The sequence below is a fragment of the Acinonyx jubatus genome, chromosome A1 (genome assembly GCF_027475565.1).
Source record: "Acinonyx jubatus isolate Ajub_Pintada_27869175 chromosome A1, VMU_Ajub_asm_v1.0, whole genome shotgun sequence".
Lineage (NCBI taxonomy): Eukaryota > Metazoa > Chordata > Mammalia > Carnivora > Felidae > Acinonyx > Acinonyx jubatus.
The window spans coordinates 184,112,854-184,134,815 of NC_069380.1; the positions used below are offsets into that span (position 1 = coordinate 184,112,854).

A 21,962-nucleotide genomic window follows, 5' to 3' on the forward strand; every position below is an offset into this window, starting at 1 on the left:
TTAAAAATGAATAGATAGCAAATGGGTTAGTTATCAGAAGACCTTAGATGTGATCCAAACAGATCTCACCAATTAATTGCGTAACTATTTGAGAACACCTCACCTTAGTAGGTCTTGTTTTAAAATAAGGAAATTAGACTAGATTGGTAATTCTTAAACTTTCTGTTTCTTTTGAAGGAGGTATAGCATACATGGTCAGTGCTCCACCCATATTCCCTGGGATCTCTTTCCCACTTTCATGAACATCAGATTCCAGTGTGTTTTTATTTTCAAGAGCTAGAACCTGCCTCCCTTCATTGGAAGACTGACCTCGGGATTCCTGAGAAAGCTTTCTCTGAATGAGAGAGTCAGAATTACAACCCCCATGCCTATCCCCAGCACTGGGAAACCATGATCCAGTGACTAAAGATGTACGTTATGAATCTCCCAGCTTCTTAGGCCCCTGATATCCACCACTCTGAGGGGGCTATAGAGACCACTGCAAAACAGGAATTTGGTTTGATGTCTCACCCTTGCTTGTCTTGCTTCCATTCCTAGTCTCACTTCCTCACTTGGCAACCTGTTTCTCATGGAAACATTTCCTAATGCATCACTTTCACATGAATCCTCATCTTAGAGATGCTTCTGGGGAACAAGGGAACCCAACTTGAGATGTGAGATATTCGTTAAGAGACCCTTTTGGGAGTATGTGGAAAACCATGGTTTATCTTCAGGAACACACACACACACACACAATTCATGCAAAGATATTTATATAATCTATGGATTTCAATTTAAGAATCACTTGATTAAAAATCTCTAAGGTAATGTCTTCTCAAGTTCATTCACACCTTCAACAATGTTTATTGACTACTTACTTATACTTGTTATTGTAATTCCTAAGGATACTGGGAGTGAACAAAACCAGTCAGAACCTTGTTCTGTGGAGTTTATCTTCAAGTGGAGAAAAATGATAATAAAATGCTTAAGAAAAAGATAAGGTAATGTTAAGTGTAACACAGATAATTAAATTAGAAAACTAGTGACTACCTTATGCATGATGGTCAAGGGAGATCTCTGGGAGGATGAGGCATTTAAGCTGAAATTGTAATGACAAGCAGAAGCTAGCTATACAAAGATCAAGGGGTGGCAACACAAGCAGAAGGAACAGCCAGTGCAAAATTTCTAATTAGGAATGAGCTTGATAAGTCTGAGAATCAAAAGTGAGTGACTCAAGCATAGTATGCAAAGTAGAGAATGGTATGAGATAAAGCTCAAAGAGTTGTCAGTCATTGATGATGGAGAGTAAGTCAGAGTAAGGAGTTTGAATTTTATTCTAGGTAAAATGGGGATAATGATGATCAGTGCCAGTCTTCTACAGGAACATTCCACTGCTAGTGCTAATAATAAAGGGTTTGGACTCTAACTGCACTTTGATCAGTTCCATTGACACCAACCCTTCACTCTTCTTTCCTCACCTATCCTTTCCTTATTACCTAACTATAAGCCTCTTCTCACTTAATCTTCTCTCACTGGAGAAAAAAGGGAAAAAATATGATGACTAATTGTATGAATTAAAAGTCATTTGTGAATGATCCTGATTCCACGAATGATGAGAATTTCCCTGAATACTTGCACTGATAAGAATGAACCATTCTTGACCTTTGACTAGATCTAGAAAGAGGTTTCTATACAGAGGAAGTCACACTGAGGTGATAAAGTCTTACAGACTACAGAATATATGTTACTGACATCTTCACTTTTGTTTATGTTGGGTGGGCAGAGATTTGTACCGATGGCCATTCTTAGTATTGATTCCATGTGAGTTTAATTTCAAAGAAAAAAGCTATAGAATCTCATTTTCTATAGTCCCTAAAATTCAGTGAAAGGTTGTCTAAAAGCACAGTAGATATTATTAGTATCTCAAATGCTAGAGAAACAAACAAAATAAAAAACAAAAACAAAACCTACAATATGGGCTCTGAAATAATTTTTTCCCAATTCTTTCACTGGCACCATGGTGGTACTTCTACAACTCATGTCCCCCCAACAGGAAAGGTGTCTTTCTGACAACGCAAGCTTGATAAGACAGCTGGAGTTACTTAGAAAATGTTGACCAAAGTAATTACCCTTTTTCTGATAGCAGCTGTAAAGTTTCGGTTGCTAGGGTGGAATTGAACCCCAAACTGACTGAATTCTAAAGAATTTATTGTTAGAGTTTGCTTACATACACATCAGGGTATACTTTTAAAAACAAGAGCTACTTAATTGGATTAACAGCAATGATTTTTTCCTTAATACCCAAGGTTCAAAAGCTTAACAAAAATATTTGTAAAACAGATGAAGAAAAGGAGATTCTCCTTACTGGTCAGCTTGTTGCTGCTGTTGTTTCCATAGTTGCACGCATCCTAACATTCAGCCTACTTGGCAAGCAACAAAACATAGGCTGCTTTTGGATATAATTAGGGTTGAAGCAATATGGAGGTGATATAGTGTAAAATGCAATACTTTCTCTAATCCCAGATTGTCAAATTATATCTAAATTTATGTCTCCTACTCTTTTCCTAAATTATCAAAAGTCATTGTTTTGTAACAACCAGTTGCCATGTATTTGCTAAGTGTCTACTATTTATAAAATCACTTATGGATTACAAAGAAGTCTCAAGTATAATTTCTGTCTTCAGAGTTTATGCTACAGGTACAGAACTGAGATGTAAGGAAAAATAACTATCTAGAGTAGGTAATAAATTCACAGGCATCATCATGATCAAAAGTTTATTATTTAGTGCCTGGTTGCTGTGCAGGAGGATTCTGAGGAATACTCAAATAAATTATGTGCACAACATTGCTTTAGGAATTTTGAGTATGTCAAACTGTGAGAATAAAATGCTACCTTGATTATAGCAAAAGTGTTTATGGCCGTCATAATAGCAGTGGCAAAGTTAGTAGGTATGAGAGTAGCAAACATTTACTAATCAGACACCGCATGCCATATCCACCACATTTTGACAAACAAGAACTTAGGCTCACCTACACCCAAATTAGGAATCAATCAGAAATCCAAAGTCGGGGCTTCTTGCCTCAGCCATGATTCCCTTAAACACATCAAATCAGGCTTCAAGGTGGAGACTGGATCAGATATAAGTTTGCTACATAGGAAGCTTGTTTCAAAGATTCAGCCCTAAACAAGTATCCATTTATTTTCTATAAATCAACCTAAAACTTTTCGCAGTCCCCTAGCATGTGGAACATCACATTAGTTTTTTCATTCTATCTCCAACCATTTGTACAGAGGTTCATGAGTTTCTTTAAATATGGGGAGGAATAAGCTTCCTTCCATCAGCGACCAAGATTCTCTACTTTATGTGTTAAACTTGGGGTGTTTGCCTCTCTGGCAAGGTTGGAAGCACTGTTGCTAGGTTCCTGCACCTTAGATACAGAATGCAGTCATCCCCTTAAGCATTTTGGCCTCCTCAGACTTCTATTTCCTTCCCAGCATGGGATTCTCCTCACTTCTACCCCTTCTCAAAGAGCCAGACTCTTTCCTCCTCCCAAAGAAAGCCAACACAATTCCTCTCAATCGCTTATTAGGCTTTAGCAAAACAAAAAAACAGACTAGGATGTATCTTGTAAGTCACTTTTTGGGCCCAGAAACAGAAATCTCTACTGGAACAAGAAAGCACACAAGGTCATGATATCTCTGTGGAATGGATGAAGAATGAGAAAGGACTATGAGGGAAAGAAAGTAAATTAATATCTTTGTTAATCACTCTGTCACATAAACATTGAAGGCAAGTAGAAATGAGATAGGCAAAGAGGACAAGATAGGGCATTTTGGTTCACCTGAGATTTTATTAGCCCATGTGCCTATGTGTAAATGCTCGGTACCCAAGTATGGTTCTAGCACCGACAGCAATTGTATAACATGGGAGTTTGTTAGAAATGTAGAACCTCATTGTGCTCCCATGCCCAGCTAATGAACACTAATAAACATGTTCATCAATAAATACTAGTAAACATGTACTTTAATAGGACTCCCAGGTGATTTGTATGCATATTAAAGTTTGAAAACCAGTAGTATAGGGGGGAAAAAGCGCAAAGTGCATTCAGGGTATAGTAAATAGATAATTTGGCTAAAACACAGGTTTCTGCAAAAGCAAAAAGTTTGAAACATCTAGAAATGACAGTTGGTCCTGATGATCAGGAGACTTGAAAGCCATGTTCCAGGAATTAAAAGTTTTCTTCCAGTCATTGGAAGCCATTGCAAGTTTTTGTACTGAGGAATGACATGATCATAGATGGCTTAGGAGGATTGGAAGAAGGGGGTCATTTGTGAAAGAACATGATGATCTGTAGTCTCAAATCTTTTCCGTAAGATACTCTTTCAAATCCATTAGACACTTTCATAAATACATAGGCTCTTTCAGGTTTCTGAGAGACTATTAAATATACTAACATGATGCAAAGATGTTCCAACTAATGACTTGAAAGAGTCATTTTAGTTCTTAATTCACTGGGTTCTGCAAAGAAGCAACGGGAACTAAGGTCTCAGGGATGAGAGACTGAATATTCACAGCCAGTTGGAAACTAATACCAAACAGAAAACGCAGGCAAAGAGGGCCCTGGGAACACAGTATATGTATCTTTCAGGTTCCTTAATGTTGCAGTCTGTATCTTTTTCATCTGCCCTTTGGCAATTTCACCACGTATTTGAGTTCTTATCTGAGGTAGGTCAGGGTGCAGAGTGGAGCTAGCTGTTATCATCCTGCTGAAACAGCCTTAACGTCAGTGGTTTGCAGCCATCACTGCACATTAGAATCACCTGAGGAGTTTTAAACACTACAGCTGCTCAACCATGTTCCCAGGCCAATCAAATGATTATTTCTGGTGGTTCTAACAATCAGCCAGGTATGGCTAGAGTCAAATAAATGCCCTCAAACTGAAAATTACAATAAAAAGAAAATATCCTTCTAGTTTAGTGGGTGGAGTAAAATATAATGGTTACCATTTATTAAGTCCATATTAGGTGACAAACACTTATAAATGTGTTTCACGTGCATTATCTGTTTAGCCTCCCCCTAGATAACTTGTGTTTCAAGTAAGATTTTTTACCATAACCTCCAGTTTACAGAACAGTACACTAAGGCTCAAAACAAAGAATGCAGTTGCCTACATTCAGGAAGTGGTCAAGCCAGGATTCAACCTAAAGGAGTAAGGTTTAGAGCCTGATCCTTGGTCCAAATCACAAATTCTGAGGACAATTTGTGGATTCATTCATCCCTTCTACCCTAACCCAAGTCTACCGAGTACAATTTTTTTTTAATATTATGAAAATAATGTATTCTGTGATTCAGTTGGTAAATGCTCAAATTTGTTTTAGCATGATGGCTCATTTCTAAATGCCATCACTGCATAGGGTGGTGCCTTGCATATTGCAGGCATTCAATAATTGCTTTTTATATGACGATATGAGTGAATTCACTCATTTATAAATTTATAAATTCACTGTTTTCTTGTAAAAGAAGAGAAAGGTATCTGATTGAATCAATCATACCACCAAAATATACACCTGGCAATGTGTTTTTAGCAGCCATTGTCAGTAGTTTCATCTTATTTGGTTTACTTATCAAATATGGTCTATTCTCTGTGTTTAGGGTCTCCCTTGCTCACTTTACTCCAGTCACATTGGACTTCCTCAGTCCAGTCAGTCTTTCTCCTATCTCAGAATGGGGAGAACTTCATGCTTATTGTTCTCTCCACTAGATTCATCTCCTTCTACTGCCCTCTCCTCTTTCCATCTCAACACCATCACTACCAGTGTATGCCTGGGTAATACCTTCAGATTCCAATTTAAAAGTAATTTTGTCATGGGGCGACTGGGTGGCTCAGTTGGTTAAGTGTCCAACTTCATCTCAGGTCGTGATCTCACAGTTCGTGGGTTCGAGCCTGCTTCAGATTCTGTGTCTCCCTCTCTCTCTCTCTCTGCCCCTCCTCTGCTCATTGTCTGTCTCTCAAAAAGAAATAAAGATGTTAAAAAAATTATAAATAAATACAATAATTTTGTCACATAGCATATATAGTGACTTCTCAACACCTCCTCCTCTGATAATTTTCCCTATTTCCCCATTCTTTACTTAAAATGACTTTATAACAATTTGTTATTATGTATCTCTTGTTTGTTTATTGAATAACTTATTCCCTATTAAAACTGTGCCTTCCCGGAGCAAAGGAATCCTGTCTTATTTACCACTGTGTTTCTACTGCCTAGAAAGTACCCAGCACACAGTAGATGCTCAGTGAAAGCATTGAATGTTCAGTGTTTCTAAGTATTAGCTGTGTTAACCCCTAGCAATAGCATTTGTTTCTCTCAATTCCCAGTCTTACTTACTAGGTGATCTAAATTACATGTAGTTGTTTTTTCTCACTTTAGTGTTTTCAACCGATGCTTAAAAATAAATAACCAACACAATATGTACTGTTTCCATTTAGTAACCTACTTTTTTTTGAAAAGCTATTTATCTGTAGGAAGTCAGAGAATCAATGAAAATTCAAGCAAATTTCCCTGAGGCAGAAAGTAACCAGAAGGTGAGTCCATTTTGAAACAGGAGTTTTGTGATATGGAGTTTTAATCTAGTGAGAAAATATTGTACCTCAAACCAATATCCTGGAATTTCTCAATAAATTTTGAAAGGATTGGTTAATTTTCACATGCAACTATACCATTCTCTTACGCAAATTCGCCTTAAAGGTTATACAGTGATGACTCTGCCTCCATATTTGTTTGGACAGTCAATTTTATTCAGGGCAGAACGAGTGTGTACTCTCAAAATTTTCTAGGAGATATTCCTTATTTTTATCATGTATATCCATTTCATAAATTCAATTCAACAAGCATTGATAATATGTCCACAACGTGCCTTACCCCATGCTCCTTGCTGTAGGAATGCAAAAGGAATCTATAACAAGGTTCAAAGAACCATTAACCATATTAAGATTACAAGAAAAAACCCATGACTTGGGGTAAAGGGTAAGGCTGGGGTAAAAAAACATATGAGACAGCATTTACTAAAATGAGATACTGAGCACAACCAAGGACCTCACTTTAATATTGCCATATATGAGAAGCTCATGCCACATTCAGTGGTGAATGGTTGAAACCTTTCCCCTGAGATCAGAAACAAAACAAGGGTGCCCACTCTAACCACCCCTGTACAACATAGCACTAGAAGTCCTAATCAGAGCAGTTAGGCCACAAAAAAGGCAAATAGTTACATAGCTTAATGACAAGACTATTGCTCTTAAAACATCTTTTATTCAAATTCTGGTTCTGATATTTATTAGCTTTGTCAGTTTTCATGAGTATATTACTGGTTACCTCACAGAGTTGTTAGAAGGATTAAAATATGCAAATTGTCTCACATAATATTCTCAAAAATATGCAACTCTTATACCTGATAAGAGGAATGAAACAGCAATATTAAGTTAAAGAGGAATGATTCATGGGGAAGGAAAGATTCAAAATTTAGTCATTCATTCAATGTAAATTTTATTTTAGACCTATTATGTGTCAGCTCTTTTGGATACTGTGTTGAAGAAGATGGCCATGATTTCTTGAAGTCCACATTTTAATGGAGGAAGACAAACAATGAACAAGTTTAAAAAAAACCAACAACTCAGAAAAGAAGATAGTGAATGGCTGTAACAGGACAGAGAGAGTTGCCTGGAGTTGGAGAAGCATAGGAATGACCACTCTGAACAGGTTACATGTGAGATGACGAGACCTGGACATTCAGTTATCCATGTGAAAGGGGGAAGAATATTCCAGGCAAAGGACCACAGGGGCAAAGCTCAGAGGCAGGAGTCTGCTTGGTGTGGGTGGCCAGTGTAAACGGAGTGTAGTGAAGGAAGGAGTGACCTAGATGAGGGTCCAGAAGTAATTCTGGGCTGAAGAAAGAATGCCTGGAAGGTCATGGAGCAAAAGGATCTCTTCAGATGTACCTGCTGCACCCCTTGAAGTTGTGAAGGGAAACAGAGCAAGTAAACCACTTTGGAAAGAAACCGCAGCTTAAGGAATGAGACCAGGGAAAAGGAACTTGGCTAGAATATAAAGTCATGGTTTGTGTAAGTTCATAGAAGAGAACTTTAGATTTAAGCAAAGGAAATTTGATGCATAGTTACTACTTATGCTTTTCTTTTCTTTTTTGATTTCAAGTTTTTATTTGAATTCTAGTTAGTTAACATACATGCTAAAATTGGCTTCAGGTGTAGAATTTAGTGATTTATCACTTACACATAACACCCAGTGCTCATCACAAGTGTCCTCCTTAATACCCATCACCCATTTAACCCATCCCCTACCCACCTCTCTCCATCAACCCTTGGTTTGTTCTCTATAGTTACATTTCCTTAAAAGGTATATATGGATGGCCAACAGAAATTCATCATGCATTCTAATGCCTTCCAGGGCTTGTCTCTGGATTCCATTTCCTTATGGGTCAAATCTTAGTGAGAAACTTTTGACAAAACAAGTTGTTAAATGCTAAGTACATTATATTCTTTATAAACAACCCTCCTAAAAATTAAAAGTATTAGGGAGTCACAATTTATATTTTTAAACAGGCTTCCTGCTTTGAACTTTTCATATTACTCATCAAGAGACCTTGTAGCTTTTTCTCTAATTTTCCCTACACTATTCCAGTCTCAGGGGCAGATTCAGTGATTTTCATATCTGAATTCCACATGCATAGCATTAAAATATGGGTGAATAATGATGTATATTTCTTTCAAAGCAAGCAGATATTATTTAAATAATGGATATTTTCAAAACCATGATACTTTGTCCTTTGCTTTCTTTAAATCAATTTTCAAGAAAAAAACAAAACTTTGCATTCCCACTAACAGTGCAAGAGGGTTCCCCTTTGTCCACAGGCTATTGTTCCTCGTGTTGTTGATTTTAGCCATTCTGACAGGTGTGAGGTTATATCTCATTGTGGTTTTGATTTGTATTTCCCTGATGATCAGCGAGGTTGATCATCTTTTCATGTGTCTGTTGGCCATCTGGATGTTTGAGGAAATGTCTGTTCATGTGTTCTACCAGTTTTAATTGGATTATTCATTTTTTGGGTGCTGAGTTTATAAGTTCTTTATATATTTTGGATACTAACCCTTAAACAGATAAGTCATTTGCAAATACCTTCTCCTATTCCATCAGTTGCCTTTTAGTTTTATTGATTGTTTCCTTTGCTGTGCAGAAGCTTTCATTTTGCTTTTGTTTTCCAATATTACTTGGCCATAAAAAAGAATGAAATCTTGCCACTTGTAACAATGTAGATGGAGCTAGAGAGTATTATGCTAAGCAAAAGATGTCAGAGAAAGACAAGTACCCTATGATTTCACTCATATGTGGAATTTAACAAAACAAATGAGCCAAGGGGGAAAAAAGAGATGGAGAGGCAAACCAAGAAAAAGACTGAACTATAGAGAAGAAGGAAGGGGAGCTTCCTGAAAAAGTCCAAGAAAAAGACTGAACTATAGAGAACTATAGGGAAGGAGGATGGGGAGCTGGGTTAAATAGGTGATGAAGATTAAAGAGGGCACTTATTGTGGTAAGTATGGTGCTGTGTAGAAGTGTTGAGTCACTATATTGTACACCTGAAACTAATATTACACTGTGTGTTAACTAACTGGAATTTGAATAAAAACTTAAAAAATAAACTTAAATTTATTGAAAAAAAAGAAAAAAAAACTTTGGAATGTCAGGGCTTTTTCTTCTATAAGCTTATAGTAGCACCACTTTATAATGAAAAATGTTTAAATTTTTTTTTAACATTGTGTTTATTTTCAAGAGACAGAGCATGAGTACAAGAGGGGCAGAGAGAGAGGGAGACACAGAATCTGAAGCAGGCTCCAGGCTCTGAACTGTCACCCGATGCGGGGCTTGAACCCACGAACTGTGAGATCATGACCTGAGCCAAAGTTGGATGCTTAACCGACTGAGCCACCCAGGCACCCCATGAAAAATAATTTTTAGCTTACAGTGAAATGTCAACCTGCTTCCCAATGCTACCCCACATCCACATTCTGCCTTGCTACTTGTGTAGTTGTAGAAAAGGAAATTAACTTCTCTAGTCTCTCCTGTATTTTGGGGAAGAGTAAATAAGCTAACACATACAGCCTGTGTACAATATTCAACACAAAGTAGGTGCTCCACAAAAGCTGATTTGTTTTCTTAGTTTCTGCTTCAAAATCAGCTCCCTTTACATCTTTTATGTTAATGAAAGATGTTGGAGTTAGTAGGTCTTTCAATGCTGGTTCTGAGTCCTTGTGCTGTTCTGGACATCAGCCACCTACCTGTCCCCCAATCCCTAATCTCTAACAAGTTTCTGTCCAGGATAAACGTTTTTTTAACTACCTTGGTGAATGATTATCACCATTCTGACTTTGGTAATACAACTTCTTAACCTTCTCTCTGTCGTTCTAGATTCATCACTACGATCTGATCCCTACTTGGCAACCTGTATCTTTCTTGGTTCACATTACTACTTGAGTATATCTATACTTTATCTGTTTGAGTTCTTGTATAGGATTTAAGGTAACTACCTATAGGCACACTGACCTGAATTGGGATCTAGGGTGTATTATTTACCAGTTTTGTCACTTTGGACCCACCTGTTAACTTTTAATAATCTTTATTTCTTCACTTGAAAATTATAGATAGCAAACCTGACCTCAGAATTAATGTGAATATTAAATGAAGTAAAGCATATTAAGCACTTATCACAGTGGCTAGCACAATTGTATACTCAGGCAATCATTTAATTATGGCAAAGTTAAACACACACACAAGCACATACACGCATGAACACACACAGGCAGAGAGAGAGAAGGAAAGTGATTTAATCTTACTGCAGACACAGACACTACTAAAATTGGCCACGTGAGGAAACTCTGACCTGGGCAGAGTAAGGAATGTATCACCCACTTTTCCAACATGAGGAAAGGTATTAAACTAGAGCTATAATGCCCCAAACCAGGTTATTTTAGCCAAGTTCACATGATGCAATTGTCAAATTGTGAGTGGCAAAATATTTACCAGAACACCTTTTCTTAAAAAAGAAATATAAGTTCATATTAGCTACCCCTATTCCACCATGATTTAAATCCTATCATTCATTTGAGGAAAATAAATTGAAAAATGACTCTCCATCCTATCTTCTTTGGGATTTTTCCTTCTTCCTCCACTTATATCAGTATGTGAACTTGTTCCATCCAAATGAGTCTTTAACTCAGTGGAAAAGGATACACAAATATGTGTTGAGGGAATTTATGTCAATGGGCTCTAAAACAAACAAGCAAAAAATATAAAACAGACTGTGCTGTTGTAGTATAACACTGTGGATTGTCAGAAGTAAAATTGTCTACCGTTGGCATTGTCATCCATCATGTTGCCTAAGCAAAACTGCAATCTCAGAGGAAGTAGGAGGGGTGAGAAGTGACTTAAAATGATTAGTTCCGCTCCACAGATGCAGGAGCTGGCGCGCTAAGGACCAAGTCAAGCATCTTAGTTGTGAATTTGTTTGTGAACGTGTCTGTGATTTGCACCATGAGGGAAAATGAAGAGAACATGAAACCACATTTTAGAACTGCATGTGATGGTGAAAAAATAAGTAAGCTATATTTTATTCTTGTTATTTCCTAACAACTTTTGTGCAGACGGCCCCCCCTCCCTCTCCTCCATTCATGCTTCCACAAGTGTTCCTGTTAATGTTAACCTTGCTCCCAAAAACAAAATAAACACAATGTAGTTACTATGAGTCAGAAGGATTTAACATTCATTTTTATTATGACCTTCCCAAATGATCACAGTGGCTAAAACCACCAACTCTGAAGGCAGATTGGCTGAATGTAAATCTCACCTCTGCCATTACTTGCCTTGTGGACGTGGGCAAGTTATTTAAGCTTACTTTGTCTTAATTTCTGCATCTAACTTAAAAAAAATGTTGAGGATGATAACAGACCTACAACCTATGCTATTCAATTCTGTAGTTGTGGCATAATAGCAAGCATTGATAGTATCTAAAATAATGAGTTTGGCCATGACCCTATAAAACAGGATCAAGCTATGTTTGGTTAGTGATCCATAGTTGTCAACTGCCTGATTTAGGTCACAGAATTTTAGATAGAGAAGGAACTTTAGGGATCACTTAATTTGACAGCCTTATATTACATATGAGACAACTAGGAGACAGGAAGAAGCTGTACCTTGTCTACCTCCTCTTCACCTCCCCACCCTCCTCCACCAAAAAAAAAAAAAAAAAAATCACATAGCTAGTGTGAAAGTAACAACAAAACTAGTTGTTTTTCTTATATAACTTATGGTATCATTTTCATCTGCAGAGTTCTTTTTTTTTTAATTTTTTTTAACGTTTATTTATTTTTGAGACAGAGAGAGACAGAGCATGAATGGGGGGAGGGTCAGAAAGAGAGGGAGACACAGAATTGGAAGCAGGCTCCAGGCTCCGAGCCCGACGCAGGGCTCGAAATCGTGAACCATGAGATCATGACCTGAGCCGAAGTCGGACACTTAACCGACTGAGCCACCCAGGCGCCCCCATCTGCAGGGTTCTAATAATGATGTCTTATTTTGCAAAAACAAAGGTTTTCCCTGGATTGGATCTCATACTTTCCAGTGCTCTGAAGCTCACTCCCCAGAAGCAGACCAAGAAAGAAAAACTTTTGGGCATGTGATAAGCAAGTAGGGGAAATAAGATAGGGAAGTCGGAGTAAACCAAATAAGGGTGAAATTTCAAGCCAAAGCCATTAGGCAGGTAAGTTTGAGCCTGACTTCACGAGGAAACTCTGGAGTATAAGTTGCTTAAGGATTGCTCTACTGCCCACCACATAATCATTGGTTAATGGGCACTGAGGAGGCTGCAAATTCTCCAGTATTTTCCAGTGGTCAAAAGCTGCCCAGTAGCCCAAGGGGTGGTATACTGAAGAGGGTGAATGCAGGTACTGCTCATAGAAATCACTCCAAAATAATGTGCATGGGGTGGGTGGGTGGTGTGGGGTTGCGAGGATAAAAAAATTATCTGAGGGAATTTAGGTAGAGCACTAGTTTAGTCTTCTGTATCACCTTAATAACAGGAAAATAAATAAATAAACCTGTTTGAAGGATTAGACCAGAAATTTCTGCTGCAAGCTAGCTATTTGAAGTTTTTTGTTTTATTTATAAAAATTCATATTGTATTTTACCTTAACATCTCAATGATTACTTGAGGCTCTTTCCAAAACTATGAGTTTGATTTGCAAGCTTCAAAAGTTGTTTTAACTGATATCTGACTTTTTTAACTTTAAATTTTAGGGTTTTTTTTCTTTCTTTCTTTCTTTCTTTCTTTTTTTTTTTTTTTTACCATCACTCTCCTACTCTACTTTCTTTGTTTTCTGGTAGAACATCAGTTTTTATGCAAATAACATCTTAATGGTTTTCTCTTCTCATACCCATTTATACCTCCCTCTCCATACAGAAGGATGGAAGGGGGCAGCCAGTTCCTTGTATGCCACATAACCCCACTCCCTAGAGGAAAAAAAAGAGTAAGCATTCATTTCACTATTCAGGCTTCTTGCAGTAAATTCTTCAGTGCTTTTCCCGTCTAATTTTAAAAGAATCTAAGATGTAATGTTTCTTCCCCATGTCAGTTCAGCTTCATACTAAGATTAAAATGATCTATGATGCCATGGCATTCCTTTCAGATCTCACGCCCCTTTGTACGTGGAAGTGACATACAAGATCCTCTCAAATTACTAGTATGATTTATATAACAAGAGAAGTGTTTTGTTTGTTTACTTCGTTTCCTGGTAAAGATCTTACCATATTTTCCCAGTAGTGTTTTGTTTTTTGTCTTTTTTCCCCTTCTTTATTGCTCCTTGCTCCCTGACCTCTCTGTATTGTCGAAGTTTATATGACTGCTTTCATGCTACTACTGCATACTTAAGTTCCTACAAAACCTAAAATATTTACTATCAGAAAAGGTTTTCTGATCAAAATGATGCGGCAACTATAACATAGCCAATAAATGATCAAAGGATGACTGGATTCCAGATCTTACATCTATTTACATAACTTGAAATCCTCATCCTGATGTCAATGTTTTCCACATCACAGCTGACATTGCCAGTCATTTATTTCTCTAGCCAGACACTGGTTTGCCAATGAGGAAACTTACCTCAAATGTTTCCATTACCCACCCTTCTAGGTCCATTTCAAATCACATCTATTTTTTTTTCAATGCTTATTTATTTATTTTTGAGAGAGAGAGAAAGCACAAGTTGGGGAGGGACAGAGAGAGAGAGAGAGGGAAACATAGAATCTGAAGCAGGCTCCAGGCTTTGAGCAGTCAGCACAGTGTTCAACATAGGGCTCAAACCCACAAACCATGAGATCATGACCTGAGCCAAAGTCAAATGCTTAACTTGCTGAGCCCAGGTGCCCCCAAATAGCATCTCTTCAGTAAAGGCTTTCTCATTTAATTCTAACCGGTTGTGGTCTATTTTTCCTTCAATCTTCCTTGGATTAGGTTCTTCTTGGTCTATACCTTTCTTGTGACATTAATATTCTACTGTTTAATTATTTTTTGCTATCCTCCTCACTCTGCTACAACTTAGCTCTTTGAAAGGAAGAATCTTTTTGTTTACCCCAGAATCAAGAACACTTGCAAATACATAGATGCTCAGGATATTCATTGAATTACTGAATTAGATTTTGATACCCTACATATAGAGATGACTTTGCTGTTTTATGATGTTCAGTTTCATCTCGTATCTACTGGGTGCTGGTCACTCACACTAGTGACATTTGATAATAATAGATTCTTAAGAGTTAGAAGGCTTTCACTGTAGCCTAAACTATGAGAATTTCTCTTTTAGAACTTTGACAGATTAGGGGCGCCTGGGTGGCGCAGTCCGTTAAGCGTCCGACTTCAGCCAGGTCACGATCTTGCGGTCCGTGGGTTGGAGCCCCGCGTCGGGCTCTGGGCTGATGGCTCGGAGCCTGGAGCCTGTTTCCGATTCTGTGTCTCCCTCTCTCTCTGCCCCTCCCCTGTTCATGCTCTGTCTCTCTCTGTCCCAAAAATAAATAAAAAACGTTGAAAAAAAATTAAAAAAAAAAAAAAAGAACTTTGACAGATTGATCCTGCCCAAATTATTTAGTCAGTTTCCCAAATGTTTTTATACCAGAATTTTTATATACTACCTACATTATTTTTGTCAAATGCATGTGCCACCTGCTCTGTTATTTTTGTCAGTAGTTTCTTGAATTTACTCATCTTTAACTTGCATAAATGTATTTTAAAGAAAGGCAGTATCACCACCTTTTGTGTAAATTTAATATTACTGGCCATAAATGGAATATAACCATAATAAGAAAGATCAATACATTTGGATCTGAAGATTTACATCTCTCAGTTAAAATAGAGACGGAACAAAGTTGTTAGGGGAATGTTGATGACATGTTGCTATCAAACTGAGACTTTCTTGGCAGTTTAATCAGGATGGAAAGAAAGCTGATACATGTTGTGATACTATCCTATTTAAATCTCTGTCCATATATCTACAATCATCTCCTGAAGCATCAGGGTTTACATGCGAACTTCTCAGTAAAGTGCATCTTTGAAGCCTACCAAACTCCCAAAGTACTCACTGCTTCTTGTTGAATTATCATTGGCTCCAACAGCTAAGTCACTTAGTTCTAAACTCTCATTACAATAAATGCTATGTCTAGCAAAAAAATAAAATAATACAATTTTAAAAGTGGACAAAGAGGGGTGCCTGGGTGGCTTAGTCAGTTAAGCATTGGACTCTTGATTTCGGCTCAGTTCAGGATCTCACAGTTTTGGGGATTGAGCCCCACAGTGCGGAGCCTGCTTGGGATTCTCTCTCTCCTCTCTTTCTGCCCCTCTGTGCACACATTCTCCCTTTCTCTCAAAAAAAATAAATAAACATTTTAAAAAATGGACAAAGGACCTGAATAGACATTTTTCAAAAGAAGACAAAAGAATGGCCAACAGGCACATGGAAAAGTGCTCCATGTCAGTAATCATTAGGGAAATGCAAGTGAAAATCACAATAAGACATCAACTCACACCTGTTACAATGGCTAGCATCAAAAATACAAAAGATAAATGCTGGTAAGGATGTGGATAAAAGAATCCTTGTCTACTGTTGATGGGATTATAAACTGGTACAGCCACTTTCTAAAACAGTATGAAGGTTCCTCAAAAAATTAAAAATAGGACTATCATATCATCCAACAATTCTACTTCTGGGAATATATTCAAAAGAAATAAAATTACTATGTTGAAGAGATATCTACACCCTGACATTCATCCATAGCAGCATTATTTACAAGAGCCAAGACATGGAAACAACCTAAGTGTCCACTGATGGATGAATTGATAAAGAAGTTGAAGAACACATATACCATGGAATAAAAACCAAGGAAATGCTGCCTTTTGTGACAACATGATGGAAATTGAGGGAGTTCAATGCTAAGTGAAATAAGTTAGACAAAGACATATACTGTAAGATCTCACTTACATGTGAAATCTAAAAAACAAATAAACAAATAAACAAACAGACTTGTAGAAAAAAGAGACCAGAGTTGTGGTTACCAGAGGTGGAGGGGAGGGGAGGGATAATCTGAGGAAGGTGGTCAAAAAGTACAAACATCTAGTTGTAAGATAAAGAAGTACTAGAGATGTAATCTACAACATGACTATAGTTAACACAGCTGAATGGCATATTTGAAAGTTGTTAAGAAAGTAAATGCTAAGAGTTATCACAAGAACAAACTTTTTTCCCTTTTTTTGTATCTATATGAGATATTGGGTATCACTACACTTATTGTGGTAATCATTTCATGATATATGTAAGTCACATCATTAAGCTATACACATCAAACCCATACAGTCCTATATGTCAATTATATCTCAAGAAAACTGGGATTTTTTTTTAAAGATACATTACACTCATAACAATAACACTGATAGATATTGGCTGTTGGGCTTTCTATCCTGAAAGGCCCTGTCTTTATTTTATAATGCAATGGCTGTGCTCTAGGCTACCACATACCACATCCCTCAGTAGGACACTTCCTTTATGGCTGTTAATAATTTATTTGAACCTGAAAGCAAGTTCATTTTCTCAGGAAGTAGGAACAAAACGTGTCTTCATGCAGTTTCTAATATGGGAGAATTATGTTAAAACATGAAAGGAAACATTGGTTGTTATCACCTACTCTTAAGGTTTCCAATTAAAGAAAATCTGCACTCTCACAGACTGACTACTTCTCCTCTCCTCCTTTTCTGCGGAGAAGCTTTCTCAATCACAAAATCTTGACACTTTCATAATATTGTGAAAGACAAATAATATTAGAACTTACCTCATAGTATTTTGTGAAAATTAATGAGGTGTAGACAGGTGAGAACACCAGTATCAGGAAAGGTCATTTGGTATCAACAATGACTTATGTGTCATGGTTAAATACCAAACAAAAGTATATTTTTATTATTAAGAAAAATCACATATTAACACTAATTAAGAGGCTATTCTATGATTATTAATATGCTACTATTCTATTTAAATACTTAGCAAAAATGTTGCTGTGGAATTCATTCATTCAATATATATTGATAAGGTTTTACTATGTGTAAGTAGAGCTAATACAATTATTTGACATTAATATTATAATGTTTTCACTAATAGGTCTTAGTTACTCAAATATTAATTTATGAGGACCTTTTATCCCTGGTTATTCTCATTCATAATTTTATTAATTTATATCATTTTCCTACATGTATTTACTTATGTTTACTCAGTTATACCATGACTTTTTAAAAACAGTTTTCAGGGTGATTGTTTCACATATGATTATGTGAGCTGCTAAAATGTAATGTAGCAATCATCTACCCTTGACATGAATCTGAGAGACCAGATGTCCTAGATTGATATATTCATTCATTCATCCTTACTGGCCAGTTGCAGGGACATTCATGCAAGACAGATATGGTGAATTTGGATTCTTCTTCTAGCAACATTCAAGTCCCCATGTCATAATTTCTGTATTTAAAACATATGGTTAGTAATAATACCTATTCTACCTCTAGTAGATATCTGTGACTTTATCTGTTCAGCATCCATTTCCTCTCTTTCTGGTAACAGAACATTAATAGTCTTTGGGTCATTATTCCTCAACCATTCACAGTCCATATTGTTTGAATATGGTTTATCCCAGCTTCAGGATCCAGGGCAAGTGACTGGTTGATGATAGGAGTGGGATCCAAGCCCCCACAGAATTGGGTGGTGTAACTAAATTGCTAATCTTCTCAGTGTTGCTAAACGAAGCCAGTTTATGGTTATCTTTGGAAGCCAAACTTCATAAAACAGAACTTTGAGCCTTCTCAATTTACCTGCACTCAGAGTTGAACACCCTTAACATGACCTAGTATTCATTTACTTTAGCTAGTTTGAATTTGGTTTCTGTCCCTTTCAATCCCAAGAGCACTGAATAATATACTTCACAGAGTTAAATGAGTAATTGTTGATGTTCATCACAGAATAAACAAGCTAGTAATCAAGCACTCAATATGTATTAGTCATGAATAATAATTGGAATTACAATTTATCAATTAATAAGTGTCTCATACAAGTTAGGTGAATGCAGTGAGCATAGAGAATAATAAAATAAGAATACAAGTCCCTTGTAGAATTAGCAAATGGAGATGTTTCTGAAGGTAATTTAAAGAAAAAACAAAGCAAAACAAAAAAGCAAGACTCTACAATTGGTTTAGATTGAAGTAGGGAAAGGACTAACTTTCCTTGAAGCTGATGACAGCTGGAGATTTTCACAACCTTCATATGCCCGAGTCCTCTAACTCGTGGAGGCCCCATGACATATAGAATAAAACATATTAAAAATGTATATTTCCCATGTGAAATTTAAGTTTGATAATTATAGACATAATATTATGTTTTATAGACATTTAATTAAACATTAATTTCAGCATTTAGTTTGCTTTTATAATTTGGGGCTAATATGTACATTTTTTTTCAAGATTCCAGCATTTTTATAGGCCCTCTAAAGGCTTGTAAACCTAGGTTCTCTAATTCAGGCAGCTAGTGGATAAATAGTCCTGGTAGAGGAGCATCAGGAAAGGGCCTCAGCGTGGTGTGACCCACATCCTGGAAAACTCCATTGGTCATAGTGGATTACCTACCTTTGGCATCCCTCAAAAGTCATCCCTAAGTAACCAACAAACCTGACGGAAATTTTCAAAAGTTACTCCTTAGGATCTGCAATGTCACTGCTCATACATCAGTTTTGTTCCTTCACTTGTATTGATGAGGCACACCTCTCCTCCTCCTTCAAATTTGGAGAAGTGGTTGGAAAAAGATAAGGGATGTGGTGTTTTGTTACTACTGAGACTGAATACAATTAGTATCCCCATGGTGTCAGAAGTTAGGCAATTTCCTCATTTAACAATTTTACCTCCATTTGGAGCATCAGTAATTTCATTTTGTACTTTAAGGTACACTTTTTCTGTACTCTTCAAGATCGATTATTTTGAGGTGGTGCTGCAAGGTAAAAGGACCTTCAAAAAAATCTGGTAATTCAAGCCCTGAAAATTTCCTGTTGGTCATCTGATTGTTATCAAATCTCTGTTAGATGCAGAGATCCTTTGGACTAAGATTTTATTTTGTTATAAAACTCACTAGATGAGACATGCTGAGAACTGACTGTAAAGTAGACAAATTTATGGAAGTTTTATTTATAAAGTTGATAGTTATCAGGAAAGGCCTGAGTCCTTCAGTATTTTCTTATAAACTGTATAATCTTATAGTCACTTAATTTTTGCTTATATTTCTTCATATATGAAAATATTGTAATAACCTTTCATAGGCATATTGTAAGGATTAAATATTATTATATGCAGAGAATTTGAAACACTATGTGACACATTAATATTGCTATACTATTATTACATGTTAATTTTCAGCTAAATAGTTTAAATTGGTTTTTATGTCATCAGGCTTACTATGGCCAAGAATTTTACAGAAACTCAGACTTAACGTTAGTCTTAAACTGTTGAAGGAGAAACACTCAGGACTCAGTGAACATAGAATTCACATTTCTAATTCTATGTGATAAAACATCATTAAGACATAAGCCCATACTTTGCAATTTATAGTAATTTAGAGATAATTTTTATTTTCCAGTGTCTGTGAAAGCAAGGTTTGCCAGACATATAAATAAAGGGTATTTTTAATTAGCATAAGAGAAAAAATATTTTATAACAGTTAAACTACTCTAGGATCCTTTAGCATATACAAATAAATAAAAGTGCATTAATGCATAAGATATATGTAAATATTGTTTAAAAATGATTCTTATTTGTATATTACACTAGGTTCCAGGAAGCCATATACTCGACACACTTTATTAGTAATTGGTAAGTTTATATTATTGTATGTACTGAAAGTAATAAATGTATATTTTCTTCCTACATAGTGTTTCTGATGTTCTCCCTAGTCTTTAGTATTACTGAAATTTCTAAATATTATTTTATAAGACCCCAATCAATATTTAAAGCTAAAAGATCCATTATTCATTTAAAAAAAGTAATAGTACTTTTTTAAATACTTTTTTTGAAAAGTAATCATTTAAAAAGTATTTAAATGATTTGGCAAAATAGGTAACCCATGTTCCATGAAACCTTCCCCAAAATCATCACTGCTGATGATTCACCACCAGCAGCAGGTCAGTGAAACTGACCTGGCACCGTGGGCATATTCCATACTTGTTCTTCATCAGATAAAAGGCTATGATACAGAATTCCACATTACCCCCTCCCAACGGAGTTGTGTTAGTTTCCAGGGAAGGAATCAGGGAGGCAGAGGCACAGAGTGCATTACCTTCTGTATTTTATACCATATGCACATAATGTCTACTCCAAAATTAACATACATTTTAAGAATTTAATACAGCTGAACAGTCCTTTATCAGAATATTCTCTTTCCTTGGCTTTTATCACCACAGTATCTTCCTCTTACCTTTTAGGCCAGTCCTAATTTGAGTCTTTTGATGGCTGTAACTGTCTTTTACCAGAAGATTCTCTTCTAGATCCTCTAGTATCCTCATTCTGCTCATCCTCTTGAGAAAAGTCTTATGTGCTCTTATGATTTAAGTTATTTACACCATCAGCATCTTCAAATATATACTCATTCATTAAAACATATGTATTAAGTGTCTACTATAGGCACTAGGTACTGGAATACAGCAGTGAGTAAATCAGATAAAAATCTCTGTGATTTCTTTTTAACTTTTATTCCATGCAGTAAGATGAAAATAAAATGTGTAAAATATAATACGGTAGTAATATTTTCTAAAGAGACAATACAAAGCAGGAAAGGGCAACAAAGGTGTTAGGATGAAACATGGAAATTTTCTATTGGTCCCACCTCAACCCTCACTTCTGAGCTTCAGGTGTATATATCAAAACATCCAGTGTGCCTTGGATGTCTAGCAGGTACCTTAAACTTAAACTGTGACCCAAACTGAGTGTATTATCTCCAGCAACTTCTTCCAGCACCACTACTGAACTACTCAAACCAGAAATGTGTGAGTCATCTTTGGATACCTCTCTCATTCCCTATATTCCATCTGTCACAAAGTGTAGTCAGTTCTATCACATAACTTGGGCCACTGCTCTACATCTTTACTGTCACTATCCTAATTCAGTTGAACATCAATTCTCCTCTGGATTCCTGCAAAAACAGATCTCACTACAGCTACTACCATCTTCCTCCAGTGTCACTAAAACTCATCCTGTCATTCCCCTACCTCAACAGATCAACGGTCCCAAATTGCTACTGCCCAGATCTCTAACTGCATCACTCTTGGGACCACTCTTACCCTTCTCCTTTAGTCT

At 36.6% G+C, this 21,962-nt stretch overlaps 1 protein-coding gene across 2 annotated transcripts in view; it reads right to left on the reverse strand.

The window, feature by feature from the left end:
* The window catches only part of GABRA6 (gamma-aminobutyric acid type A receptor subunit alpha6), a 140,135-nt gene that overhangs the window by 115,998 nt on the left and 2,175 nt on the right, over nucleotides 1–21,962 (reverse strand). The window lies entirely within an intron of this gene.